This window comes from Elephantulus edwardii, unplaced genomic scaffold (assembly GCF_000299155.1).
Source record: "Elephantulus edwardii isolate Elephantulus edwardi_28Jun2011 unplaced genomic scaffold, EleEdw1.0 scaffold00359, whole genome shotgun sequence".
Lineage (NCBI taxonomy): Eukaryota > Metazoa > Chordata > Mammalia > Macroscelidea > Macroscelididae > Elephantulus > Elephantulus edwardii.
This window is the reverse complement of record NW_006400109.1, coordinates 1174857-1182335: the sequence shown is the minus strand read 5'-3', so window position 1 is coordinate 1182335 and position 7479 is coordinate 1174857. Positions and strand designations below refer to the sequence as shown.

Genomic DNA, 7479 nt, shown 5'->3' with positions numbered 1-7479 from the left:
AAAAAAATTGAAAAAAGAACTTTCAGACTTGATACAAAAATAAATTTAAAGCAAAAATTCTGCTTTAATATAATAGATGGCTTTAAATTTCTCGACCTCTTTTCCTTTTTAAAGGAATTGTGGTGGCACAGTGGTTAAGAACTCAACTGAGGACCAAGAAATGTTTTTAATCCCCCGGGTGCTTTTCAGGAGAAAGATGTGGAATTCTGTCCCTGCACAGAATTACATTGCACAAAACCCTATGGAGCAGTTCTGCTCTGTTTTACTGGCAATTCTATTCTGTTTTACATAACTACAAATCAACAAGCAATAGATTTGGGCTTTTTTTAAATTCTTAATTGAATTTTGTAATTCACATTTGATCTATTGTTACAATATCAATGTCATGATATCACGTGTTACAAACGACAATTCTTCCATACGATTTTAGTTTGGGGTTGTTTGTGGGTGGGTTTTTGTTTTTTTCTGTAATCTAACAGAAGTAGATTGCCTATTTTGATCTTCAATGAATTATGCCTTTTCAGTTTGGGACCCAGACAAGAAGGTTTCCAGGGGAAGGAGGAGATTCATCAATAGGACTGGAACCTGGGCTGAGCTCTAGTGAAGCCTATAGGGGAAAAGAGACTTCACGGACCAGGCAACTCTGAAGATGCCCTGGAAGTCATTGTCTGACAATAAGTGATGTTCCCATCACTGTCTGTTCATCACTGTGAAAGCCACCTGCACAAAGCAGCATGGAAATACATCCTTAATAGCATCATTAAGTGTTTTGAGAAAGGTTGACTAAGTCAGGGGTAATGTGCCAGTATCATCTGGTCAATAAATAAAAGTGGTGGTACCTTTGGATGAACAGTGCTCAGGTCATTCATTCATAGTGTCGCTATGAGTCTTCTACGACTCCACGGCATCAAACAACAATAACATTGACGATGACAAAGAGAGAGCTACACTGGCTTAGTGGAAAGGAAGCTATGCTACCAAGCCGAAGGTGGGAGATTTTACATCTGTGGCCCTCAGCCAGGTTCAAATTGTTTTCCTGTCAAATATTCTTCTAGGTGGTATAGCACTGGTCTGTGTGTTGCTGTACAGAGGTAACTCGTGTTTGCTGTGATGCTGAAGACTGTGACAGTGATGTGCCAATCGTGGTAATGGTTACCCATGGTGGGCAGTGCTGGCTGGAGCTTCCCGACTAAATCAAGCCTGGAAGCAGGAGCGGCATCCACTTCCGAAATGGCTTGCCTCCGGAAACTCTATGTACTGAACAGTGCTCAGGCCTTTCGTTCATAGGGTCCGTATGAGTCGTCTACAACGTGACGGCACCAAACAACAACAAGAACCACCTTTGGGTGATGGGGGCGGGGGAAAGAAGTCGATTACTAAGCATTTCTTTTAGCAATACTGCTGAGTGGATTCAAATTGGCAACCATTATGTACTGGTAATAAATCTATGCTACTTTGAAATTGAGGCTACCAAGATGACTCCTTCCTTTCTTACCTGCACCACCGTGTTGTTCGTTTTGCTACCTTTGTACCACCTTTTGTTAGTGCAGTCACAGAACCTCTTCTATTTGGATCCAATTTGGCAGTATATAAAATTCCTGTAAGTATTCCCAGCCTTGTTTTCATGATTTTAAGCACATGGCCACAATGTCCTAAATTCTCAACCTCTTTGAAAGATTAGGAATGCCTTCTACTCATATAACCAGGCTACAGTGGCAAAAGAGGATTTCTATATCCAAATGCCTCCTCCCATTGGGACATTTTCTCCTGAAACTTCCAAGTGCCTAGTCCTCCAATGATCACACCTTTCTTATTTTTGTGCTGTGAGAAGTTGTTCTTAGTACACATAGCAGAGTGGAACATGCTTGCAGTTTTAACAAGGCCCACAAGATAATTAAGACATACAATTTCTTCTTCTTCTAATGCCAGGCCAGGAAGGTTTTTCAGCCTATAATAGGAATGACTAAGTGCTTTCATGTTTGAATTTATACTTGGCTATAAAATACATCTATTTATTTATTTTTTTTTAGCCAGCCCTTTCATTTGCTTTCATGTCCCCAGGCAAAAATTAAATACCCTGCATCATCTTCCATCAGAAATAGGCAGATTGAAGAATATTGCAAATCAATTTCCTTTTAAAAACATATCTTGAACACTATGTTCATAATCACTCATTTACTCATGAATGGGGTGAGGGAAGCTTAATTGTATCTTAAAATATCTCCATGTGTTTCTTCCACCCTTTTTCCAAAGAAAGTGATCCATGTCCCTGAAAAGTAAATAAGGATGAAGATGACTAACTTAATTTTACAGAGCTCATCTGATGAAGGAAGTGCTGAGAAATATAAAATAGAACATCCTTTTTCCTCAAGGAAGATGCATCTACTCTGGGACTTAATACACAGAAATGTTTGGAATGCAAGCACATTGCTAAAAGTTAAGAATTCATTTTAAGGATGTACTAAAAGTGAGTCATGGGAAGACTGAAACGATCTCAGCTTTAAATCATTAGAGACATTTTGTGGAGGTAATTAAATGTATAAAATGCTTTGAAAATAAGGAGATCACCAACAGGCAGAGACTAGAAATGGACATTCCATAGAGAAAGCAACACAAGTGAGGTGGAGAGGAAAGGGGAAATGAGTCTTTAACAACTTAAAATTACCCAGATATGTTTAGGTTCATTTTTTTATATGGCATGAGGTTGGAAGATAGCAGAAAAGTTTAAGCACAGGAGTTAGGATGTAGATCTACTCTTAGTTCATCATTTCTCTGTACATGATGAATACAGAACAATCTATGATGCTTATTTCATTTAGAAGATGCATTATATAAGGTAATTAAAATTATAATCTAGATGTCTTTTTCCAAGGACTATCCTCTCTAGTCAAGTGATATTCCATCAGTTCCTAGAACCTTATTTTTGGTCAATGTCTTCAGTGCAGCTTGAACTTCTTTCATTATCACCGTTGGCTCTTGACCATACCTTACTTCCTCAAATGGTGCCTTAAACTGACATCTCTCTCACAGCAAGGACTTGCCTCAGGTGAATGAACCAAGGGCATATGATGACTAGTGTTGGGGAAGGGGCAATCTGCATTATGCGGATGACACAACCCTGCTTGCTGAAACTGAAAAGGACCTGAAGCGCCTGCTGCAGAGTGTCAAGGACTACAGCCTACAATATGGATTGAGGCTCAATGTCAAGAAGACAAAGATTCTCACCACTGGACCAATTGGCAGCATCAGGATGGATGGTGAAGAGATTGAGATTGTACACAGCTTTAGTTTGCTTGGCTCCGTAGTCAACAGTCTTGGCACCAGCAGCCAGGAAATTAAAAGGCACATTGCAATGGCAAAGTCTGCTGTTAGGGACCTCTCCAAAGTGCTGAAGAGCAGTGGTGTCTCTGGAGACTAAGGTGCGTCTGATACAGGCCATGGTCTTTGCAATCACCTGTTATGCATCAGAGAGTTGGACAATGACCAAGAAGGATAGAAGGAGAATTGATGCCTTTGAGATGTGGTGGTGGAGAAGAGTATTGAGAATACCATGGACTGCTAGGAAAACAAACAGATTTGTCCTGGAAAGGGTTAAACTGGGTGGCTCCTTGGAGGCAAGGATTCTGAGGCTCCGTCTAACATACTTTGGACATGTTGTGAGGAGAGGCCAGTCCTTAGAGAGGGACATCATGCTTGGGAGGGTGGAGGGATAGCACAGGAGAGGAAGGCCCTCTATGAGGTGGATTGATTCAGTGACTGGGATAATTGGGGTGGGAGTGTCAGAGACAGTGTGATTGGCACAGGACAGAGCAGAGTTTAGGGCTGTTGTACATAGGGTCGCTATGAGTCGCAGGCGACTCAAAGGCACATAACAACACAACAACAACAACAATCTTTATGGTTTTGGACTTTACCCCTAGGTCTCTGATCCACCTTAAGTTGATTTTTTTGTATAGTATGAGATGTTCATTCTGCTTCAGTTTTCTGCAGGTAGAAGTTCGGTCTTGCCAGCACAATTTGTTGAAGAAGTTGTCATTTCACCCTTTGATAGGTTTTGTTTCCTTATCAAATACAAGTTGATAGGTAGGTGGGTTAATTTCTAGGTTCTTGATTCTGTTCCATTGGTCTATGTGTCTGTCACTTTATCAGTAACAATACTATTTTGGTTATTATAGTGTAGTAGGTTCTGAAATAGGGAGTGCTATGCCTCCCACTTCAATTTTGTTTTTTTCGCAAGTTTGTTGTTGTTGTTGATTTATGTGACATTGAGTCACTTGAGACCCATAGTGTCCCTGTGTCCAACAGCTCCGAACCCTGCTTTATCCTGAGCCAACCTTAATGTCTCTGACACACCTACACCCATAAACCTAGTCACTGAGTTAATCCATTTCATCAAAGGTCTTCCTATCTTGTGTTATCCCTCCACCCTCTTAAGTATTATGTCCCTCTCCAAAGACTGGTTCGTCCTTGCAACATGGCCAAAGAATGTCAGACAAAGTTTCAGAATCCCTGCCTCAAAGGAACAGTCTGGTTTCACCCTCTCCAGGATGAACCTGTTTGTTCTCCTAGCAATAGTGGTCCATGATATATTCAATACTCCAGCACCACAGCTCAAAGGCATCAATTCTTCTTCTATCATCCTTAGTCATTGTCCAGCTTTCTGATGCATAGCAAGTAATCATGAAGACTATGGCCTGTATCAGGCACACCTTAGTCTCCAGACTGACATCATTGCTCTTCAGTACTCTAGATAGGTCCCTGACAGCAAATTTTTCCAATGCCTCCCACCTCACTTTTGTTTTTAAAAGAAGTGCTTTGTTTATTTGGGATCTCTTTCCTGTCAGGAACTATGATTTTAAAAGATATAATAATATAAGAGAAACTGGAGAGAATTATTGTGAGTGAAGTAACTCACTTTCATGGAACAAATACTGCATTAAAGACCATTATTGTAAAAATAGAAGTATAAGTAATAAAATGTGTATGAAAGTCCAAGAGGGTAAAGGTAAGGAGCCAGCGAGCCAGGAGTGGATAGAGGATAAATCACAGAACCTTAGAGTTTGTTGAGTATAGGTAGAGAGTAAAAGAATTAGGAAAGAGTTAGTGAGAACACCAAAAGAGAGGGTAATGCTGGGTGTATGTCAATGGTGATTTGTTTTAAAAAACACAATGTTTGGAAATGATCATATGAAATACAATGTGAATAAAAAAAAATGTGTGAACTACAATGTATATGAATGAAACACAGATATACAAATTTTTCATGCAAATTCTTATTAAATTTTAAAAAGGATGGAGGAGGAAAAAATTATTACAGAGACAGGAAAGAAAGAAAAGACCAAAATGGTTGTCAGAAGAGACTCTGAAACTTGCGTTGGAAAGACAAGAACTCAATATAAGGGCAAGGATTGCTGAGGTAAGAAGGTTGAACAGATATCAAAGGGCAATGTGAGAAGAAAAAGTAAAGTATTACGATTAAATACATTGAGAATTGGAGTTAGAAAAATAAAAAAAAAAAAACCTCACTAAACTTTTCTCAAGTTGAAAGAAATGAAGAACAAATTCAACCCTCAAGTTGCAACGGTGAAGCATTCTATAAGAAAAATCTTGAGTGATACAAGAATGATCAAAATAAGACAAAAGGAATACACTGAATCACTGTACCAAAAAGAACTGACACTGAATCATTTCAGGAAATAGCATAGAAGGAACAGTATTTTCCTTCAGTACCAATTGTATTGAAGGTAGAAGTCCAAGATGCACTAAAGGCATTGGTAAAAGCCCAAGAAATTTATGAAATACCCATTGAATTGTTTCAAGCACTAAATACAACCCTAAACATACTTACCACAATCTGCCAAGAAACATGAAAGACAGCTACCTGACCAATGGCCTGGAAAAAATACACATTGCTCCCATTCCAACAAACAGGGATCCAAAAAACTGAAGAAATGATATAAAAATATCATTAGTATCAGATGCAGGTAAGACGTTGTTGAAAATTATCAAAAAACAAGTGGAACCATAGAAGGATGTACAAATTCAAGCTAAATTCAGAAAAGGTCATGTATAAAGAATGTCAGATGCATCTTGGTTGAAAGCAGAGAATACCAGAAAGATTTTTATTTATTCTTTGCTGATTCTGTAAAGGCATTTGACTATGTGGATAATAACAAATTCTGGATACTAGTGAGGCGAATGGGAATCGGAATTTAACTGTGCTTATGAGAAACCTATGCATAGACCAAGAACCCCTGTCCAATGTAAGCAATGGAACACTGCATGATTTAGGTGTGATCAAGGCAGCTTCCGGTCTCCATATCTTTTCAATCTGTATACTGGGAATATCATTTAAGAACATGGACTTTGAGAAGAAGAATCAAATCTAAATTGAAAAATGACTTGAAACATTTAACAAAGTTCAAAATCCACTCTTGATGAACACATTCAACAAAATAACAATAATTGGGTAATTTCCAAACTCAGTGAAATGTAGTATCTCAGTTCAAAGGTGAAATCATACTGACAGGGAATCACTAGGCACATTATCAGTAATTCTACCCAAAATAATTTGTCAAGAAAATTATTGTTACTATAGCCCTGGAAGTGCTCATTACACCGTACCAAGAAATCTGAAGGACAATCTGGCCAACTAACTGGAAGAGATCCATATTTATTCCCATTCCCAAAAGAGATGACCTGACAGATTGTAGAAATTATCAAACAATATCACTAGTGTTACATGTAAGCAAAATCTTGCTGAATATCATCCAAAACCACCTAGAACAGTACGTCGACAGAAAACTACGAGAAACATAAGCCAGATTGAAAAGAAGACATGGCACTAGGGACATTATCACCCATGTTAGATGGATCTTGGCTGAAAGCAGAGAGTATCAGAGAAATATCTGTGTTTCATATAGTATGCAAAGACATTTGTGTGGATTACAACAAATTGAGACTAACTTTGAGAAGAAAGGGAATCCCAGAACACCTAACGTACTAACAAGAAAGCTATAGTTGGACCAAAAGGCAGTCGTCAGAACAGAGGAAAGAAACATTATATATTTCAAAACCAAGAACAAAGTGTGTCAGAGATGCATCTTATCTCCATACCTTTTCAATCTGTATTTGGAACAGATCATTCAAGAGGCTGGGCTTTATGAAGAGGAATGTGGCGTCAGGATTAGAGGAAGACTCATCAAAATCTAGTGTTATGCAGATGACACAGCCTTGCTTGCCGAAACTGAGGAGAACCTGGAGCTTTTGTTGTACAGGGTGAAGATCTATAGTCTGCAATAGGAATGTAAACACAATATCAAGAAAATGAAGATTCTTGCCACTGGGCCAATTGGCAGCATCATGAAAAATGGAGAAGAGACTGAAATTACTAACAATTTCAGCTTGCTAGATCTACAAGTGATATTCTTGGCACCAATAGCCATGAAATAAAAAAATTAATTGCATTAGAACTCCTGT

General features: G+C 38.7%; 1 pseudogene; it reads left to right on the top strand.

Moving 5' to 3' along the window:
- The first annotated feature begins 512 nt into the window (after positions 1-512).
- Positions 513-752, top strand: LOC102875245 (annotated as a pseudogene).
- The last annotated feature ends 6727 nt before the right edge of the window (positions 753-7479 follow it).